General features: G+C 43.7%; 1 protein-coding gene and 1 long non-coding RNA gene across 3 annotated transcripts in view; one reads left to right on the plus strand and one right to left on the minus strand.

Moving 5' to 3' along the window:
- The window catches only part of DDX10 (DEAD-box helicase 10), a 306,374-nt gene that overhangs the window by 117,869 nt on the left and 168,309 nt on the right, over positions 1 to 20,196 (plus strand). The window lies entirely within an intron of this gene.
- On the minus strand, positions 1,898 to 19,935 carry LOC117362431. Of its 2 annotated transcripts, none has more exons than XR_004539885.1 (3): positions 19,807 to 19,935; positions 19,470 to 19,702; positions 1,898 to 3,311 (listed from the first exon to the last, which is right to left on the minus strand). It is a non-coding gene; the product is annotated as an uncharacterized LOC117362431 (long non-coding RNA). The 2 variants fall into 2 exon arrangements; XR_004539884.1 differs by lacking the exon at positions 1,898 to 3,311 and adding an exon at positions 7,849 to 7,907.

A 20,196-nucleotide genomic window follows, 5' to 3' on the forward strand; every position in this document is an offset into this window, starting at 1 on the left:
GTAAGATATAGGCTTGATGATACCTATAAAAGTTGGGAAAATTTACCCCTCCCTCCTTAATTGGTCTTTGTAATGACACTAGAGCAATTCTTGGTTTTTTATTAAGCCATATAAATTTTGTCAAAGTCCTATTTATTTTTGTATAAAACGAATCTTGAAAAAAAACTGGTATCATCCCCATTTGGTAACATACTATCGGTAAAATCATCATTTTTACAGTTTGTACTCTTCCCCACCAAGATAAATGCAAAGGATTCCATTGCTCACACATTTCTATTATTTTTTGTAATAAGCATTTTTCATTAATTTTCATTGTTTCATCTACTGTTTTTGTTATCAAAATTCCAAGATATTTAATATATTCTTCCTTCCAAACAAAAGGGAATGTTTTAAATAAACCTTTTGTACAATATATATTTAGGTTCCTAATTCTGTCCCCATACGCTTTATGACATAGACCACTAACCAATTTTGTAGCAGCCCTCTGGAAAACTGCCCATACGCCGAGAGGCTGGATAAGCTGGGTCTCTTCTCTCTGGAAAAAAGGAGGCTCAGGGGAGATATGATAGAGACCTTCAAGATCCTGAGAGGCATAGAGAGGGTGGATAGGGACAGGTTCTTCAGACTGAGAGGGACAACAGGTACGAGGGGGCACTCGGAGAAACTGAAGGGGGATAGGTTCAAGACAAATGCAAGGAAGTTTTTCTTCACCCAAAGGGTCGTGAACACATGGAATGCGCTCCCGGAGGAAGTGATCAGGCAGAATACAGTACAGGGATTCAAACAGGGATTGGACGGATTCCTGAGGGACAAAGGGATCGTGACAAAGGGGTGATTCAGACAGGTCGTGACCTGTTGGGCCGCCGCGGGAGCGGACTGCTGGGCGGGATGGACCTGTGGTCTGACCCAGCGGTGGCACTGCTTATGTTCTTATGTTCATCCTGTTTATATCTTTTTGAAGGTCTGGTCTTTAGAACTGCACACAGTATTCCAAATGGGGCCTCACCAGAGACTTATACAATGGCACTACCTCCCTTTTCCTGCTGGTCATTCCTCTCTCCCTGTGTACCTGAGCTTCCTCCTGGCTTTGATCGTCGCCTTAAGGTCATCAGATACAATCACCCCCCCAAGTCCTGCTCTTCTTTCGAATACAGAAGTACTTCGCCACAGCTCCTGCACACGTTACCTGCTGCAAACTTTGGATTAGTGGAATACAGATCATTAAAAAAAGAGAAAATTAAATGCACAAAGTGCTTTGGTTTACATGCTTCTATAATTTTATTTGGTTTTATATCCCGTCCTCCCAGGAGAGCTCAGAACGGGTTACAAGTTTACATACATAACAAAGCATGGTAAAGCATAGTGTGGCAAACATAGCATGGCAGCTTTACTAAAATAAAATAAATTCTATGATCATTTTAAAGCAAACTAATTTGACCCGCATCTGGAGTACTGCGTCCAATATTGGTCACTGTACCTTAAGAAGGATAGGGCGATACTCGAGACGGTTCAGAAAAGAGTGACACGATTGATAAAGGGTATGGAAAACCTTTCATATGCTGAAAGATTAGAGAAACTGGGGCTCTTTTCCCTAGAAAAGCAGAGACTTAGAGAGGACATGATAGAGACTTACAAGATCATGAAGGGCATAGAGAAAGTAGAGAGGGACAGATTCTTCAAATTTTCGAAAACTACAAAAATGAGAGGGCATTCAGAAAAGTTAAGAAGGGACAGATTCAGAACCAAAGCTAAGAAGTTCTTCTTTAACCAGAGGGTGGTGGATATCTGGAATGCGCTTCCAGAGGGTGTGATAGGACAGAGTACGGTATTGGGGGTTCAAGAAGGGATTAGACAATTTCCTGAAGGAAAAGGGGATAGAAGGGTATAGATAGAGGATTACTATACAGGTCCTGGACCTGATGGGCCGCCGCATGAGCGGACTGTTGGGCATGATGGACCTCTGGTCTGACCCAGCAGAGGCACGGCTTATGTTCTTATGACTCTTTGAAACAGCATACATTTAAATGAGCTAAAAGTTTTGTGGTTGGAAATTTTTATTTTGTAATGATCAGCTCTTGTATTTTTCTGTCGTAAATATAGCATAGATTGTTGGAGTGCTAAAAATATTCTTGAATCGTAGAATATGTGGCCAAATGGTTCATGCGGATTTGGGGAGGGGGCACATTCTTTACAATGCTTACTACAGCAAAGCACCTTCCTAATGTAAAAGTTGACTTCTAGAACAGTCTGTGAAAATCTGCAAAATCCTTGCCTAATCACAGATTGCACCGAGTAGATTTTTGCAGGAGCGAAAGCTAATATTGTAATCTGAAAGTGCCAGAAACTCCATTTCAGTTTCTCTGAAAACTGAGTGGGTGGTTAAAACCTTTTGATGGAAATGAATTTCCTAGTTTCAGGCAAGTGGCGGTTGCCCTTTAGTAGGTGGGGGTCCTGTGGTGCCCCTGATGGATTGTGGAGAAGAAACCCCTGATGGTGGATATTTGATTCTTTCTCACGGGCGTGCTATTGTATAGTTGCTGTGGAAGCTTGCACTATCATAAGTAGCAACCCTGGGGGAGTGACTAAGAAAGCTTAATAGAAATTATTCATTGCTTGTTGCTAATTGTTATAAAATGCTCTATTAGTGCATTTGGCATGGTTCAGAAAGTTTATCAAAAGTGGAACAGTCATAAATGATTAGTATGTTTCTTAAGTAAAAATTTGTGCTTTATTTCATTTGCCTCTCTGGGGCTGACTCACTGACTTTGACACATCAGTAGGTTTATTTTCCATCAGCATTACTCCCTGCAGGATATCTTTAACATGCTAGCCTGCTTTTTTTTTTTTTTTTTCCTCCTAAAACTTCAATAAGTTGGTAACACGTTCTTGCTCCTTTGCTTCTTAAAGACTGCTATTCATTTTACCATTTTACTTAAAATTTTTCCTCAGACCTAATGGTACTCGGTATAGCTCGACGGCAGCATTTCCTCTGACTTTTCAAAAGTTTTTATAATGAACAGAAGGGTAAGGAGAGATCTCATGTACTCTTACCTTTTTTTACAAATTCAGTTGCTGGGCACCATTGTTGCTAACCATGGTAATATTAGCTTCAGTCCCTTTGAGAATGCATTTCAGTTTGACAGATTTTTGCTCATTAAGCTGGCTAGGATTTGTCTGCTTGTATTGTGCAGGTCTAAACCAACCTTAATCCATTTTCAGAGCGGTTTGATGGCTAATCTTTCTGATCTCTTTCTTGTTGCTCTTGTGAAAGTTTCTACTGTGTTTAGAATGTTTCAGACCTGTCTTTTTGCCTGAAAGAAAGAAAGAAATAAATCTTAAACGTTTTGACCAAGGTGAAGATCGTGAAGGTCAGTTTGTGTATTTATAACCACTGTCAGATTGTGCAGCAAAAGCTGGAAAACCGCACGGCTTAGTCAGAAATTCTGCAGCACCTTTGCATAGGAAATAATGAGAGAAAGGATATTGGGGATCATAGAGGAGAAGCAGAAGGAAAAAGGTGCTTCAGAATGGAGGAGGAAGGGAAAGGGATTGGGACTTGTATACCTCCTTTTCTGTAGTTTTATAATCACACTCAAAAGTGGTTTACATACAGGTACTTCAAACATTTTCCCTATTTGTCCCAGCGGGCTCACAATCTCTCTAATGTACCTGGGGCAGTAGAGGATTAAGTGACTTGCCCAGGGTCACAAGGAGCAGCACAGGGTTTGAATCCACAGCCACAGAGGAGAGAGAGAAAGAAGATATGGAGGGAAGGGAAAAAGAATCTGGGACTGTGAGAGGGAAGAAAAGCTACCTTGCTCACCCTTCTTACCCAGAGTATTCTATGAAAGTATGAGCTAAATTCAAATTCTTCTGCCCCCCTCCTCTTCCAGCAAGCCCTCTTTAGCAATCCACCTCTCCCATAACTCAGGATGCCAATGCACAAATCAAATTTCCCTCCCAGCCAGTGCTTCCTCTCAGTCTCCAATCCTAGGGTTACCAGATTTCCTCGTTAAAAAAGAGGACACTTGGCCCAGCCTCCCAGCCCTGCCCCCACACGAACCTCATGTCTTCTTCCCTGAGCTTGGGGCCGTGTCTGGAGGGCCTCAGAGAATGGCGGGTTTTGGAAATCTGTCTGGGCACCTTGGACAGTCGTCTAAAAAGACTTCTGGTAACCCTACCCAGTTCATTTCTCCTTTCTCCTGCTGCTACCCAGTTTCCCCTTCTAATCTCTCTTCTTCAAGGTCAAGGCTTACAGAAAGAGAAGAGCAGTGTTGTTTAAGGATCAAATTCCTAATTTTGATTCATGCAGGACACCTTAGATTTAAATGGTTCAACCCAAAACTTCAAGTCCTTGCAGCAGAGGAAGATGTTTCCCAAGGAACTTCCACTGTGCTGTTCCTTTTGCCAGTTGTATGCGGGGACTCAGAGTACAAGAAAGGCCTGCCCCATGTATTTGTGGCCAGCTGCCTGCTCCTGGTTTGTCTTGGGAAGAGGATCAGTCAATTGCAAGGGTCCTTTCTATAACTGCATATTTTTAGTTCTGTTAAGTTTGATCATGCTTCTTTACTGAATATATTGCAGATACATTTCTGAATTTATATATCAATGATATATAGACACAGTTTACAAGACGTTTGAGGCCTGTTTTGTTTTTGTTTGACTTTTGGTATGAGGGGGTTTTTCTTTCCCATGTACTGACTCTGTACTTTTTATTTTAGTATTTAATTATGTAGTAAACTGCTTTCTAGTGCAATAGGCATGTCATTTTGGAAGGATGGATAATATCCCCATGCTTACAAGCCATGGAGAAGAAATCTATTCCAGCTTTCAACACCTCCTCATCCACCAGAGGGCTGTGCTTCACTCTTCAGTTTTTCTTTCTGAATACGAGCCGGAAGGAGTCTTTCTGATCTGCTTAGATGAAACCAACTGCGACAACTTCCGTCCCATTGACAACCTTCCTTTCATTACCAAACTAACTGAAAAAATAGTGTTTAAGCAACTATCTGACTTTTTTGAAAAAAACAATGCGCTCCACCCCAATCAAACAGGCTTCTGTATTAACCATTCTACGGAACTATCTCTCATCGATCTCACCACTACCATTTATTATTACCATGATCAATGTAAATCTGTTCTCCTCATATCCCTTGACCTCTTAGCAGCCTTCGACACAATCGATCACACCCTTCTCCTCCATTGCCTCAAAAACAGTGGAATCTCAGGTGATGCCCTCCTCTGGTTCTCATCCTCCTTTACCTTCTCCTTTCTCCCTTTCCCCGTCCTCCTCTCTTCCCTTCCTCTCCCTCCTCCTTATCCACCTCCTCTCTCTCCTTTACCCTCTCTTCTCTCCCTTTCCCTTCCTCTTCTCTCCCCTCTTACCTCTCTTTACAGTCGCCTTGAGCTGTATAAGTATGAGCGATGCACAAATAGAAGATTAGATTAGATTAGAATGGGTAGCGGTGAGAAGAGCATGACCATTAATTCAAAGAAATAGAAAAGTGGCTGTTTTATGGTTGCAGTAAAAACGGTCTTAACATACTGTAAAAACTTGGGCAAGAGCATGCTCGGATCACTTTTTGACACAGCTCAGTGCTGAAACTCATGGCATTTCTGAAGTGGCTTGGGTACTTGTCAGCTGTTAATCTGTACTCACTGCTGCAGATCGTTCTGTGGTAGCCGTCCTCAAATAATTTGCTGTTGCTCTTCATTGTTTTAGTTACAAGCATCATTAAAGTGTCTCTCCAATTTGAATAAAACTCTGTGGTTACCCATGTTGGTTAAGATAAATGCACAGAAATAAAGATAATAAGAACACGGAACTGCTGCCAAAGATTGCCATAAGCAGTCGAAATAGCAGTCTACGAGCGACAACAATGCATACATTCCCACATGCCCATTTGAAGCATACTGTTAATCCATTGCATAGGTTCGGGGGGGGGAGGTATTGGAAAATTTTCTATAGGGACCTGGTTTGGATTCTTGCTGTTATTTCTTTATTGATGCTTATTGATTCGGTATTTCCATTTTGTTGTTTGTATTTTTGCATTTTGTATTGCTGAGAATGTTTATTTACTGGCTGTATATTAGTTGTATCCTGTTCCTCACTGGAATAAACAGATATAAAAAAAAATAAAGATCAAGAAAAGTCGTAATATGTGGATGGGCTGTAGGCACCACATTTATTTAGCTAAATCCATTCTTCACTAGCTTTCAAGAATTCAGGGGAAAGGGGGGTAATTTTACTATTACATATTGTACAAGGTATTTGATTATATGATAGGGAAGGGTGGGTGATAAGAACATATGATTTGTACCATTGATGATTATTAAGTGATGTATTTATTGTCAGTTTCTTTGGACATTTGTCACACTTATTGTAAGTCTGAAAATGAATAAAGAATTACAAAAAATAAAAAAAAAAAGAATTCAGACTTGCTGACTCTTAGCTCCACATTAATTTCACCGGAATAGTCAGTTTGCTATTTTTCAGAATGCTGAGTAACTTCTCTGAATACCAGTGAAAACAACTCTCTCTTACAGTCTTGAATGAATGGAGGAGTGGACTAGATGCTAAAGCAGCTGCCTCGGCATCCTGAGGTTGCAAATTTGATTCCCACTGCAGCTCCTTGTGTCTCTGAGCAAGTCACTTAATACTTCATTGCCCTATGTAAACTGCTTTGATTAGTATACAAAGTCCCCAACCCCCTTTACACTTATAAAGATGACTTTGTTTACTCCTGTAATGGTCTTAGCTAATCTTATTCCATTATTATTGAAGCTCTAGAGTCATGAAAAAATTAGTTACCAGAAATTAAAATGTTTCACTAAGAAGAGTGTTCACCAGCTATGAATGTAAATAAAAAATAGCCATTAATAGTTATATAGTAGAAATCCTTTCTGAATTGTTCCATTCAGACTGCCCAAGAATCCGGACTGCACGTCATCTTCCCCCCCCCCCCTCTCCGCTCATTCCAGCATATTTTCTTACACCCTCCCCCTTCTTCCCCATCCCCCCGGCATAAAGTATTGTACAGCTAGGTGTGTCGTGGCCAGCAGCTTTCAATTTTCTCTGCTGACTGCTTGTTCTGCTGATTTCATATCCCTCCCCACAGCCCTCTCTGTACAAGAATACCCCTCACTTAATTCCAGCAGCAGAGCACCAAAACAGCTGTGACTTCAGCAGTCCCAACCGCAACAAGGTTTCTGCAAAGGCAGCAGAGAGCCGGATTCTGAGTACATCTGTGAGGCTTTGAACCAGGCTCGCTACTGTTTCTGTAGGAGCACTCTTGCTGTTGGGACCACTGGAGGCATGGCTGCAGCCATCTTGAGTCTTTCTGGAATGTGACAAATGCCAGCGCTGACCTGTTAAATGCTAATGCCAGTGATGTCTTATATACCGCTATATCTCCAACTGGATTCAAAGTAGTTTACAAAAAATTACTAAAAACTTACAAAGAGTGTTTGTTTTTGGTTTTGTTTTTTTTGTATATTCTCCTAATATCTCATAAATGCTACCATATCTGAATCTAGGTTATTACTTTTTTTTAAATAAATCTTTATTGATTTTCATACCTTCAACAATGCAATACAACAAATGAAACGTACAATGATACAATAAAAGCACATTTTAACATGCTCATAATCAACCTTTTTTCCCCACCCACCCTTCTATCCACCCACCCAATAATCATTCAATAGAACATAAATACATATCACCTATAATAAAAGGCTAAGCGCACATACGCTGTTGAAAGATCGTGATTCCTGGTGGCGTGAGGTGTGCTTCTGTGCCAGTCCTCACGGCGCCTGCGCTAGCTGGAGGCACGTGAGTGTGCAGAGCACGCCAGCGACTCCTCCCTTCCGCTGCCGCTCCTCTTCAAAGCGGCCTGCTGAGGTTCGAACTGGGGTGCATGAAGGAAACAGTTACAAACACAGTTAGAACATACAAACTCTATATGTATGGTGTCCGTGGTAGAATAGAAACGATGTCCCTAGTGGTTATAGTGTCATAGAAAGTGTTTTATAGTTGGAATTACTGTGAGAATGGCAGCTTTTTACATTTTTTCCATTGACATGAATGGGTGAAATCCGATTTTCTGTTTGTAGCTCCGCCCACGTGTGCAGGTGGGCTGCGAGACCCCCAGAACATATCATCCCAGGTAATGAGGGATCAGCATACCAAGTTTCGTTCAAATCGGTCAAGCCGTTTTTGCGTGATCGCGGCACATACACACACACATACATACACACATACATACCTCCGATTTTATATACCGTATTTGCCGGCGTATAAGACGACTTTTCAGTACCTTAAAATCCTCCCCAAAGTCGGGGGTCGTCTTATACGCCGGGTACAGTTTACATGCCCTTACTTGCGGGGCTGGATGTACTCAGTCGCGCGGCTCTTCTTCTCCCTACCTTCTCTGCTTGCAGCACAGAGCCGAACGGAAGTCTTACCGACGTCAGCGCTGACGTCGGAGGGGAGGGAGGGCTTAAACAAAGCTTAAACAAAGCCCTCCCTCCTTCCGACGTCAGCGCTGACGTCGGGAAGACTTCCGTTCGGCTCTGTGCTGCAGGCATGGCAGGTAAGGAGAAGGAGAGTAGCCTCGCGGTTCGAGTGGCTACCAAGAGAGAGGGGCGGCCAGTGAGGCCACCCCGCCTTGGTTGCAGCACAGCTGGCCAGGTTCCCTTACTTTTGTGGCACTTCCCCGACCGACCGATAACAGCCCGGGTCCGACAATCCTCCCTGCCCTGTAGCCGCGAATCTAAATACCTTCTTACAGCAGCTGTAAGAAGGTAATTTAGATTCGCGGTTAAGGGCAGGGAGGTTTGTCGGACCGGGGCTGTTGTCGGTTGGTCGGGGAAGTGCCACAAAAGTAAGGGAACCTGGCCGGCTGTGCTGCACCCGGGGCGGTAGAGAAGGTGTGCGGAAGAAGGGGTAGTCTTATACGGCGAGTATAACACAAAACTCTATTTTTTAACTAAAAGTTGGGGGGTTGTCTTATACGCCCAGTCGTCCTATACGCCGGCAAATACGGTATATATAGATTGATAAGATGAAAGGGGAGGGATGAAGATGAGGCCTTAATACCTTGCTGTGTACTTGAAACAAATCTACAACACCCAAAAAACTAGCATGTGCTGATACATTCAGAAGATGACTTTACCGCTTTGTCTTTTTAGAACCCGAGTCCCTTTCTAGAGACATAGATTTCAGTTGTTCACATCATGTGCGAGGCAAATGCCTGCCATTTAATAAACATTTCAAAAGCTCAGTAACTGCTTCTTGGGATGTATATGCAGGGCTGTAAGGGCAAAGCCCAGCCCTTTGGGTTTCGCTTTTTCTGTTTGTTTTCAGTTTTGTGCTTTAATGTGTCTCTGAGTCACTTTGGTATCAGTGAGCCATCTAGATAGATTTTTAATCACACTACTGAAATGTTATCAGAACCATGCTGTTCTTTTTTCCATTTCAAAGTAATTTGGTGTACTGTATACTTTTATCAAAAAGGGCATTAAACTTTCACTCTCAAATGTACTGTTTGTTCTACTTTGCTGCTATCATTGTCAGCTGGTGCAAATTTTGCATTCAGTTAGAAAAACTGTTCATTTTCTATTCTCCTGCACTAAAATGTAAACCGAGAATCCTATTTTCCCAAAGGTTGTCTCCCATTTTGAGCTGTATAGTTCAATCTGTTTATATTTTTCCTGTTAAAAATGCTTTCTGTTTGGAAGGTACTCTACAAGTCATTTTTTGAGGTGTCTAGCAGGGACAGTTCATTAATGCAAGTGTTTTGATGACAAAATAACTACTCTAAAAATCTCTTGGTAGGTTCAGTGGGAGTTCTCTTAATGCTTCAAGACTCACCCCCCTCCCCTAATATAGCTGACTTCTGAAGCGGATCACTATAAATAAGTATATTCATTGCCCCATTTTACATAAAATATTAAGGCGGGATATGAGATATCCAGGTAAGGGTGTGCTCAATTTCTCCTGTATTTTATAAAAGGCTCTGCTGAGTGCAGGTCATCTTGTAAAATGTGCATTTCCCAGTCTGTGCAGCAGGGGCAGCATTTTAAAAAGAATATGTGTAATAAAAATAGTGTGGGTTCTTGGCTGCAGTAATAACATATTCGGTCCCAACTGAGGCCTGCTACCTGTTAAAGGGCTAGTGGGTAGAATTGAGTTCCCTAGTCCTCCCTTCCCCCTTTCCAGCTCCTACTGGCAGCTCTCCCTGTGAGTCTGACCTCAGTACCGGGAAAGATGGTAGAGGCGCTGATAAAGGACCGCATCATTGATCACCTTGACGGACGCAATCTGATGAAGACCAGCCAGTACAGCTTTAGCAAAGAAAGATCTTGCTTGACGAACTTACTGCACTTCTTCGAGGGAGTAAACAAGCAGATAGACAAGGGTGACCCAGTCGACATTGTATATCTGGATTTTCAAAAAGCGTTTGACAAGGTCCCACATGAACGACTGCTTTGAAAAATTGCCAGCCATGGAATTGAGGGTGAAATACTCACGTGGATTAAAAACTGGTTAGTGGATAGGAAACAGAGAGTGGGGGGTAAATGGACAACACTCGGACTGGAAAAGCGTCACGAGTGGAGTACCGCAGGGTTCGGTGCTCTCTTCAACATATTTATAAACGACCTGGAAATTGGTACGACGAGCGAGGTGATTAAATTTGCAGACGATGCAAAGTTATTCAAAGTAGTGAAGACACTGAAGGATTGCGAAGACCTGCAACGTGATATAAACACGCTTGAGGAATGGGCTGCGACATGGCAAATGAGGTTTAACGTGGATAAGTTCAAGGTGATGCATGTCTGTAACAAAAATCTTATACACGAATACAGGATGTCTGGTGCAGCACTCAGAGAGACCCCTCAGGAAAGTACTGGTTGACAAGTCAATGAAGCTGTCTGTGCAATGTGTGGCGGTGGCAAAAAGGGTGAACAGAATGTTAGGAATGATTAAGAAGGGGATCACGAACAGATCGGAGAAGGTTATCATGCCACTGTACCGGGCCATGGTACGTCCCTACCTAAAATACTGTGTCCAGCACTGGTCGCCGTATATGAAGAAGGACATTGTACTACTCAAAAGGGTCCAGAGAAGAGCAACTAAAAAGGTTGTGGGGCTGGAGGAGTTGCCGTACAGTGAGAGAGAGAGAAACTGGGCCTCTTCTCCCTTGAAAAGAGGAGACTGAGAGGGGACATGATCAAGTTTTAAGTTTATTATTACATTTGATTAATCGCTTAATCCGAATTCTAAGCGATGTACAGATTAATAAAAATTACAGAGTAAAGGAAGACAGACTTAAAATGACAAGTAACAAAACAACTAAAACATAAGAATAAATTAAATTACAAATACAAGTAGAAACATTAGGAAACTTGGGAATGAATTACAATTTAATTATAAAGTAGTACAATTAGGGTTAAAAACAAAAGGGAAGGGAATAACAAATATCAAAATGGTCTAGGTTAAAATCAGAGCCGTAAGCAATTCAATTAATCGTTGAATGCATCTTTAAAAAGAAGACTCTTTAAATTGCTCTTAAATTTTTCAAGATTCTTTTCCTCTCTTAAATATAATGGGAGAGCATTCCAGGATTGGGGAGCCATTGCAGAAAAAATAGACTGCCGCCTCGTATTGATAATTTTAAGAGAGGGTATGACCAACAAATGTTGGTCGTTTGAACGCAAAAGTCTAGGTGAGGTATATGGAATTAAAACTCTATAGATAAAAGCTGGGGTTTTAAATATCAAAGATTTAAAAGTGAGCAGGCACAGTTTGTACATAATATGGTGAGCGACTGGAAACCAGTGAGCTTTTTTTAGTAAGGGAGAAATATGATCAAATTTTTTGGCTTTCGTAATAAGTTTGATTGAAGCGTTCTGAATGATTTGTAAATGTCTAATTTCTTTTTGCGCTAGACCTTTGAATAGGGCGTTACAGTAGTCGATTTTAGAGATAACCAGAGAATGAATTAGAATATTCAGAGATTTCGAACATAGGAATTTAGATATTGAACGTATTTGACGGAGTCTACAGAAAGTTGCTTTAACAACATGACTGACATGGTCGTGATATGATAATTTATTATCAAAGATAATTCCAAAAATCTTGATTTTATAAATCAACTTCAAGGGAATTCCCTTAATAGTGATTGGGAAAGAGAGTTTATGACAATCTTTCCAGGGAAAAAGCATTGTATTTGTTTTATTAATGTTAAGGGCTAATCTATTTGAGTCAAGCCATCGGTAAATTTGTTCAAGTTTATCATTTATGGCTGATATTTCACCGGAATTATTGGGGTCGAGCGAGAATTGACTTGGTAGAAAGAGACAGGTTGTTAACCCTCTCCAAGGTAGAGAACAAAAGGGCACTCTCTAAAGTTAAAGGGGATAGATTCCGTACAAACGTAAGGAAGTTCTTCTTCACCCAGAGAGTGGTAGAAATCTGGAACGCTCTTCCAGAAGCTGTTATAGGGGAAAGCACCCTCCAGGGATTCAAGACAAGATTAGACAACCGCAACGTACGCAGGTAAGGCTAGACTCAATCAGGGTACTGGTCTTTGACCTAAAGGCCGCTGCGTGAGCGGACTTCTGGGTACGATGGACCATTGGTCTGACCCAGCAGCGGCAATTCTTATGTTTTGATGTCTGTCAAGCTTCTGAGTTCAAAATTGTGCTTCTGATCTATAATATTGTTTATCACAATAATGTAGTTCTTTCCATTTTCTCTTTATTCTCTCCTGTCTTCTCGTCTTTGTTTCATTTTATTTTTCATCTCTTCATTCCTCTCTTGTGTGCTTGTCCTGTCATAGCTAAATTTTACCTCCTCCCTATTTAGGAGTACCAATTTAGAACTTATTCTATAAAGCAGGGGCTCTCAAGTCCAGCCTTCAAAATCCCCAACCCAACCTGGTTTTCAGGGTTTCCATAATGAATATGTATGAGATCTATTTGCATATATTGGGAACAATGAATGCAAATAGATCTCATATGTGTTCATTATGGAAATCCTGAAAACCAGGTTGGGTTGAACATTTTGAGGAATGGATTTGAAGACCGCCCCTCCTATAAAGTAAAGTAGGTGCTCACTTTCCTTAAGAGAATACTACACTTCTCCCTCGTCATTCGCGGGGGATACGGGCAGAGCTGGACCGCGAATGGCGAAAAACCACGATTATCCGGCTCTGACCCACCCCCACTTCCCTGCCGCCTTCCCGGCCTTACCTGGTGGTCTAGAGCAGTGATTCCCAACCCTGTCCTGGAGGAACACCAGGCCAATCGGGTTTTCAGGCTAGCCCTAATGAATATGCATGAGAGAGATTTGCATATGATGGAAGTGATAGGCATGCAAATTTGCTTCATGCATATTCATTAGGGCTAGCCTGAAAACCCAATTGGCCTGGTGTTCCTCCAGGACAGGGTTGGGAACCACTGGTCTAGAGCACAGTTCTTCAACCGCCGGTCCGCAGAAAATTCCTGCCGGTCCGCACAGGACCGGCAAGATCGAGGAGCGCAGGGCCGGAGAGATAATGGGGAGCCTCAGACTGTGCTTTCTTCCCTCCCAGCGGCTCTCCTTACAAGCGCAGCGATTCAGGAAGGAAGCCTTGGAGCTTTTGCTGAGTCGGGCCGCCTCTGATGATGCAACTTCCGCTTTCCTCAGAGGCGGTGCGACCCAACAAAGGACCCAAGGCTGCCTTACTGAATCGCAGCGCTGGCAAGTAAGGAGAGATGCTGGGAGGGGAGAAAGCTGCTGGGCATGGTGAAAAAAAAAAAAGGGACAGCTGCTACTGGACCTGGAGAGGGAGAAGGAGAGATGCTGCTGGGAGGGGAGGAGGGAAAGGAGTCTGGGAAGCTGCTGGGCAAGGGAAAAAAGGGACAGCTGCTACTGGACCTGGATAGGAAGAAGGAGAGATGCTGCTGGGAGGGGGGAGGGAAAGGAGTCTGGGAAGCTGCTGGGTAAGGGGGAAAAAGGGACAGCTGCTACTGGACCTGGAGAGGGAGAAGGAGAGATGCTGCTGGGAGGGGAGGAGGGAAAGGAGTCTGGGAAGCTGCTGGGCAAGGGGAAAAAGGGACAGCTGCTACTGGACCTGGATAGGGAGAAGGAGAGATGCTGCTGGGAGGGGGGAGGGAAAGGAGTCTGGGAAGCTGCTGGGTAAGGGGGAAAAAGGGACAGCTGCTACTGGACCTGGGGAGAAGGAGAGATGCTGCTGGGAGGGGAGGAGGGAAAGGAGTCTGGGAAGCTGCTGGGCAAGGGGAAAAAGGGACAGCTGCTACTGGACCTGGATAGGGAGAAGGAGAGATGCTGCTGGGAGGGGGGAGGGAAAGGAGTCTGGGAAGCTGCTGGGTAAGGGGGAAAAAGGGACAGCTGCTACTGGACCTGGAGAGAGAGAAGGAGTGATGCTGCTGGGAGGGGAGGAGGGAAAGGAGTCTGGGAAGCTGCTGGGCAAGGGGAAAAAGGGACAGCTGCTACTGGACCTGGATAGGGAGAAGGAGAGATGCTGCTGGGAGGGGGGAGGGAAAGGAGTCTGGGAAGCTGCTGGGTAAGGGGGAAAAAGGGACAGCTGCTACTGGACCTGGAGAGGGAGAAGGAGAGATGCTGCTGGGAGGGGAGGAGGGAAAGGAGTCTGGAAAGCTGCTGGGCAAGGGGAAAAAGGGACAGCTGCTACTGGACCTGGATAGGGAGAAGGAGAGATGCTGCTGGGAGGGGGGAGGGAAAGGAGTCTGGGAAGCTGCTGGGTAAGGGGGAAAAAGGGACAGCTGCTACTGGACCTGGAGAGGGAGAAGGAGTGATGCTGCTGGGAGGGGAGGAGGGAAAGGAGTCTGGGAAGCTGCTGGGCAAGGGGAAAAAGGGACAGCTGCTACTGGACCTGGATAGGGAGAAGGAGAGATGCTGCTGGGAGGGGGGGGGGAAAGGAGTCTGGGAAGCTGCTGGGTAAGGGGGAAAAAGGGACAGCTGCTACTGGACCTGGAGAGGGAGAAGGAGAGATGCTGCTGGGAGGGGAGGAGGGAAAGGAGTCTGGAAAGCTGCTGGGCAAGGGGAAAAAGGGACAGCTGCTACTGGACCTGGATAGGGAGAAGGAGAGATGCTGCTGGGAGGGGGGAGGGGAAGGAGGCTGGGAAGCTGCTGGGTAAGGGGGAAAAAGGGACAGCTGCTACTGGACCTGGAGAGGGAGAAGGAGTGATGCTGCTGGGAGGGGAGGAGGGAAAGGAGTCTGGGAAGCTGCTGGGTAAGGGGGAAAAAGGGACAGCTGCTACTGGACCTGGAGAGGGAGAAGGAGAGATGCTGCTGGGAGGGGGGAGGGAAAGGAGTCTGGGAAGCTGCTGGGTAAGGGGGAAAAAGGGACAGCTGCTACTGGACCTGGAGAGGGAGAAGGAGTGATGCTGCTGGGAGGGGAGGAGGGAAAGGAGTCTGGGAAGCTGCTGGGTAAGGGGGAAAAAGGGACAGCTGCTACTGGACCTGGAGAGGGAGAAGGAGTGATGCTGCTGGGAGGGGAGGAGGGAAAGGAGTCTGGGAAGCTGCTGGGCAAGGGGAAAAAGGGACAGCTGCTACTGGACCTGGATAGGGAGAAGGAGAGATGCTGCTGGGAGGGGGGAGGGAAAGGAGTCTGGGAAGCTGCTGGGTAAGGGGGAAAAAGGGACAGCTGCTACTGGACCTGGAGAGGGAGAAGGAGAGATGCTGCTGGGAGGGGAGGAGGGAAAGGAGTCTGGAAAGCTGCTGGGCAAGGGGAAAAAGGGACAGCTGCTACTGGACCTGGATAGGGAGAAGGAGAGATGCTGCTGGGAGGGGGGAGGGAAAGGAGTCTGGGAAGCTGCTGGGTAAGGGGGAAAAAGGGACAGCTGCTACTGGACCTGGAGAGGGAGAAGGAGTGATGCTGCTGGGAGGGGAGGAGGGAAAGGAGTCTGGGAAGCTGCTGGGTAAGGGGGAAAAAGGGACAGCTGCTACTGGACCTGGAGAGGGAGAAGGAGAGATGCTGCTGGGGGGGGGGAGGGAAAGGAGTCTGGGAAGCTGCTGGGTAAGGGGGAAAAAGGGACAGCTGCTACTGGACCTGGAGAGGGAGAAGGAGTGATGCTGCTGGGAGGGGAGGAGGGAAAGGAGTCTGGGAAGCTGCTGGGCAAGGGGAAAAAGGGACAGCTGCTACTGGACCTGGATAGGGAGAAGGAGAGATGCTGCTGGGAGGGGGGAGGGAAAGGAGTCTGGGAAGCTGCTGGGTAAGGGGGAAAAAGGGACAGCTGCTACTGGACCTGGAGAGGGAGAAGGAGAGATGCTGCTGGGAGGGGAGGAGGGAAAGGAGTCTGGGAAGCTGCTGGGCAAGGGGGGAAAAGGAACAGCTGCTACTGGACCTGGAGGGAGGGAGAAGAGAAATGCTGCTGGGAGGGGAGGAGGGAATGGAAAAGGAAGAGAGTTACTGCTGGACAGGGGGAGGAGGGAAGGGAGAAGAAAAAAGGAAGGAAACAGCTTGCAGGAAGATTAGAGGAAGGGAAGGGGAGAGATAGGAATGAGATGGGAAGGTCAGCAGAGAAATTGAGAGGGACAAAGATGCTAGATCTGGTGTAGGAGAGATAAAAATGAAGAGAGCAGTGAAGCTGGAGTTAATTGTGTAAAAAGGAGAGAGGGGCATAGGCTGGATGGAAAGGGGAGAGGGGAATAGAAAGAAGACAAATACCATATGGAAGGGGGAGAGGTCAGACAGTAGATGGAAGGGGCAGATGCTGGATTGAAGAGACAGAGAGGGCAGACGCTGGAAGGAAGAGAGTGAAAAGAAGATGAAAGCAGAAACCAGAGACAACAAAAGGTAGAAACAAATAATTTTATTTCTATTTTGTGATTAGAATATATCAGATTTGAAATATATATCCTGCTAGAGACATAACTGGGGACTGCAGTATTCTGTTAGCATGATATTTCTATGAACTTGGCTTGTTCAGTTTTCTTGATAGTAGAGGGGATATATGTGAAGGGGAGGGGAGACAGGGGTTTTGTAATTTGTATTTATAAAATCACAATTGTTCAGAATATTGTTTCTTTTTATACTTTAATAAAATACGTTCAATATAAAATCATAATTGCGGCTTGTGCAGATGGGATCAGATGGTTTGTGGGGACCAAGCTCGCGGAGATGGAGCGTAAACGGGGTTTTAAAATTTTAGTCCTATTAGTTTGCCGGTCCACAAAATAATTCTTTTATTTCTGCCGGTCCACGGATGTAAAAAGGTTGAAGAACACTGGTCTAGAAGGTTTTCGGGGCAGGAGCAATCTTCCTACGCTCCTGCCCCATGCAGATCGCCATGAGGAAATGGCTGTAGGGAGTTCCCGACGTAGTCTCGAGAGACTACGGGAACTCACAGCAGCCATTTCCTCATGGCGATCTGCACGGGGCAGGAGCATAGGAAGATCGCTCCTGCCCCGAAAGCCCTCTAGACCACCAGGTAAGGCCGGGAAGGTGACAGGGAGGAAAAAAATATGGGTTATTTTAAAATTAAGACTGCTTTTTTAATTTTCCCCCCTCCCCAGAAAAAAAATCACCATTATATGAAACCGCAAATGGAGAAACCGCAAATGGGGAGGGGGAAGTGTAGTGTAGTAGGGCATATAATGTGTGTGAGTATTTTAGGCATAACTAGCTTACACCAACCCATAGAGCTAGTATAGAAGCTGAGGACTAGATTGCTCATCTTTAAACTTTGTACTAACACATTTAGGCATCATTCTGTAGAATAGAATAGTATGCAATGTCATTCTGATCATTTACGCATGTTCTTGGTGCATTCTTTATAGAATTACCCTCAGTGTTTCTCTCACTATGTCTAGCAGTGCTTGAGAACTTGAGAGAAAAGGAGGAAAAAAATTCCTCTGATTGGTAGATTCTTTTTGCTATTGTATTGTTGCCTATGGTATTGTTGCCTTCATGAGATTTGGGCTATAGTGACCAAAACTGAGGCTTCGATGATTGGTTGCACATGATGGTTGTATGGGCTTCCTAAACTGTTTAAAAATTGAAAGACTATCGGGAAGAATATGGGAGAATAAAAGCTAAATGAAACGATGCAAGGACAAGATTTTTTTTGCCAGAGTTCTTCAAAGTGAGTTTAAATCTTCCTAGAGTTTCTTGTGAAATGTATAAAAAAGATTTGTATGTATAAAAAAGATTTTTTTGCCTTCGTTCAATGTACCCATCAGGATGCATTGTTGGGAAATCATGGAGTCCAAGGTGGTCTGCTTTCATAATAGCAATTAGGGAGCTCCATTGGTATCTTGCCTTTGATATCTATGAAGGTTTGGGTTTCACTCTAGATTTGTTTTATTTATTTATTTTTTCTTATTGGACGGTGCTTCCTTTAACCCCCCCCCCCCCTATTAATTGTGGATTTGATGTGTTTTTGTTTTTTACTTTTCCATCATTTTTCCTAGTATTTGGAATTGAAGTTCTTATTGCTTTGACTTCTTAGCTGATCACTAAATATTATTGGATTAGTTATTCTGACTGGCTAAATTGCTTGTACGAGGCTTTTTGCTCATATTCAACAACAGTTAACTGGTTGATATTGTTGAATATTAGTACAAACCTGAAAACCAGCTGTTTTGTAGGTGGCTTAAGTTAAGCAGCAAAATTGGACCACATAAAATCAGTCCTATCTTTGTGGTGAAATCAGTTAGCTTAGCAGGGTTTAAAATAGGTATGGATAATTTCTTAAATGAGAAGTCCATAGGCCATTATTGAGATGGCTTGGGAAAATCCACTGCTTATTCCTTGGGATCTAGCTAGGTACCTGGGTTGGCCACTATTGAAAACAGGATACTGGGCTTGATGGACCTTTTGGTCTGTCCCAGTATGGCAATTCTTTTGTTTTTATTCAGTTATGCTTCGGCAGTTAATTGCTGAATATTGCCCTTAACCTATAAGACTATATGGTTGAGTCATATACTATTCTATGGTGTTAGGATTTTTCACAATTATAAAATTAAAAATAACAAAAAAAAGTGGTGTTAAGTTTTACACAAAAGTAAAGATATTAAGCTTTTGAAGATTAGATTGAGGAGTAAATTATAATTAAAATATACATCTCTTTTCAACAGTGAAGGTTTTTGATCAATGATAGATACCCTCTACTACCGAAAAACCAAAGGAGAATAGTTATATGATCCTTGGGTGGTATTCTGTGATCTTTTCCATCACTTAGACATTAATAGTTTTCAGTTGACCTTGTGAGGATCTAAAAAAAAAAAAATGCTCACAACTGCCAGCTGAATACTTACCCCGTATCTATAATAAAACTCACACCTACAACCTTCTTCCTACTAGCCAAGTTTAAAATTATTTTCATTATATTGCCTTAGAGACGATCATTTGATCTGTGTATTTCTATGTGAGAAGCATTGTGGCTTGCCTTTCAGCTTGACAGAAATATCCTGTACCCATTTCTGAGCCATAACTGTTTACCTGATGAAGAGCTTTGATAGATGGAATGTGTATGACATGGTAAAACTCACGCTGTCATCTTCCTCTCTGTGCTCTGTGGCAATAAAATCCTGTACAAATGATTTGTATGCATGCACTATCTGCAGTTACTAGCACGTCTATATGGCTATTGCCAGGACACTGCACCGTTTCCTTCTTGTTACGCTTTTCTGTTGATGGATTGCTTTCTTGAGGCTGTCTTGTCGCTGTAACTGCTGTGTGAAAAAGAGAGATTGTTTTTGTCTTTTGTAAAATTATTTTGTGGATCATTATTTAGCTTCTAAGGAACTGGGGTGGTATTATAAAAGCTGTCACCTACCTGATACATATCCAGTCCTAGTATGATTGTGGATCTCTGGAGGCCGCCTGCAGTATGAGCTTGTGTTACTGATTTTAAAATGTTTCCCACTACGCAGTTTTCTTTTTGTGTGTGTGTGTCAGGTCAGGTGGTGTTCTTTGTTTCCTGGTGTGGAGCTAAGAGTAGGTAAATATATGGAAAGGTACAAGTGGCTGAAGACACGTTATGGTCTCTGGTTCAGTTGGGAGCAATTCAGCACATTCCCAAGAAAGCATTTTGTAAATCTTAAGGGAAGTCCAAATTGCTCTCTGAAGCTGTCAGCGTGCCTGAATGGTTTTTCTTGTCAAATAAGCACAGTGTAGATCTATTCTCTTTGTTAATATATTCAATTTGTAATTTTATTTTCATACA

The sequence above is a fragment of the Geotrypetes seraphini genome, chromosome 6, assembly GCF_902459505.1.
Source record: "Geotrypetes seraphini chromosome 6, aGeoSer1.1, whole genome shotgun sequence".
Lineage (NCBI taxonomy): Eukaryota > Metazoa > Chordata > Amphibia > Gymnophiona > Dermophiidae > Geotrypetes > Geotrypetes seraphini.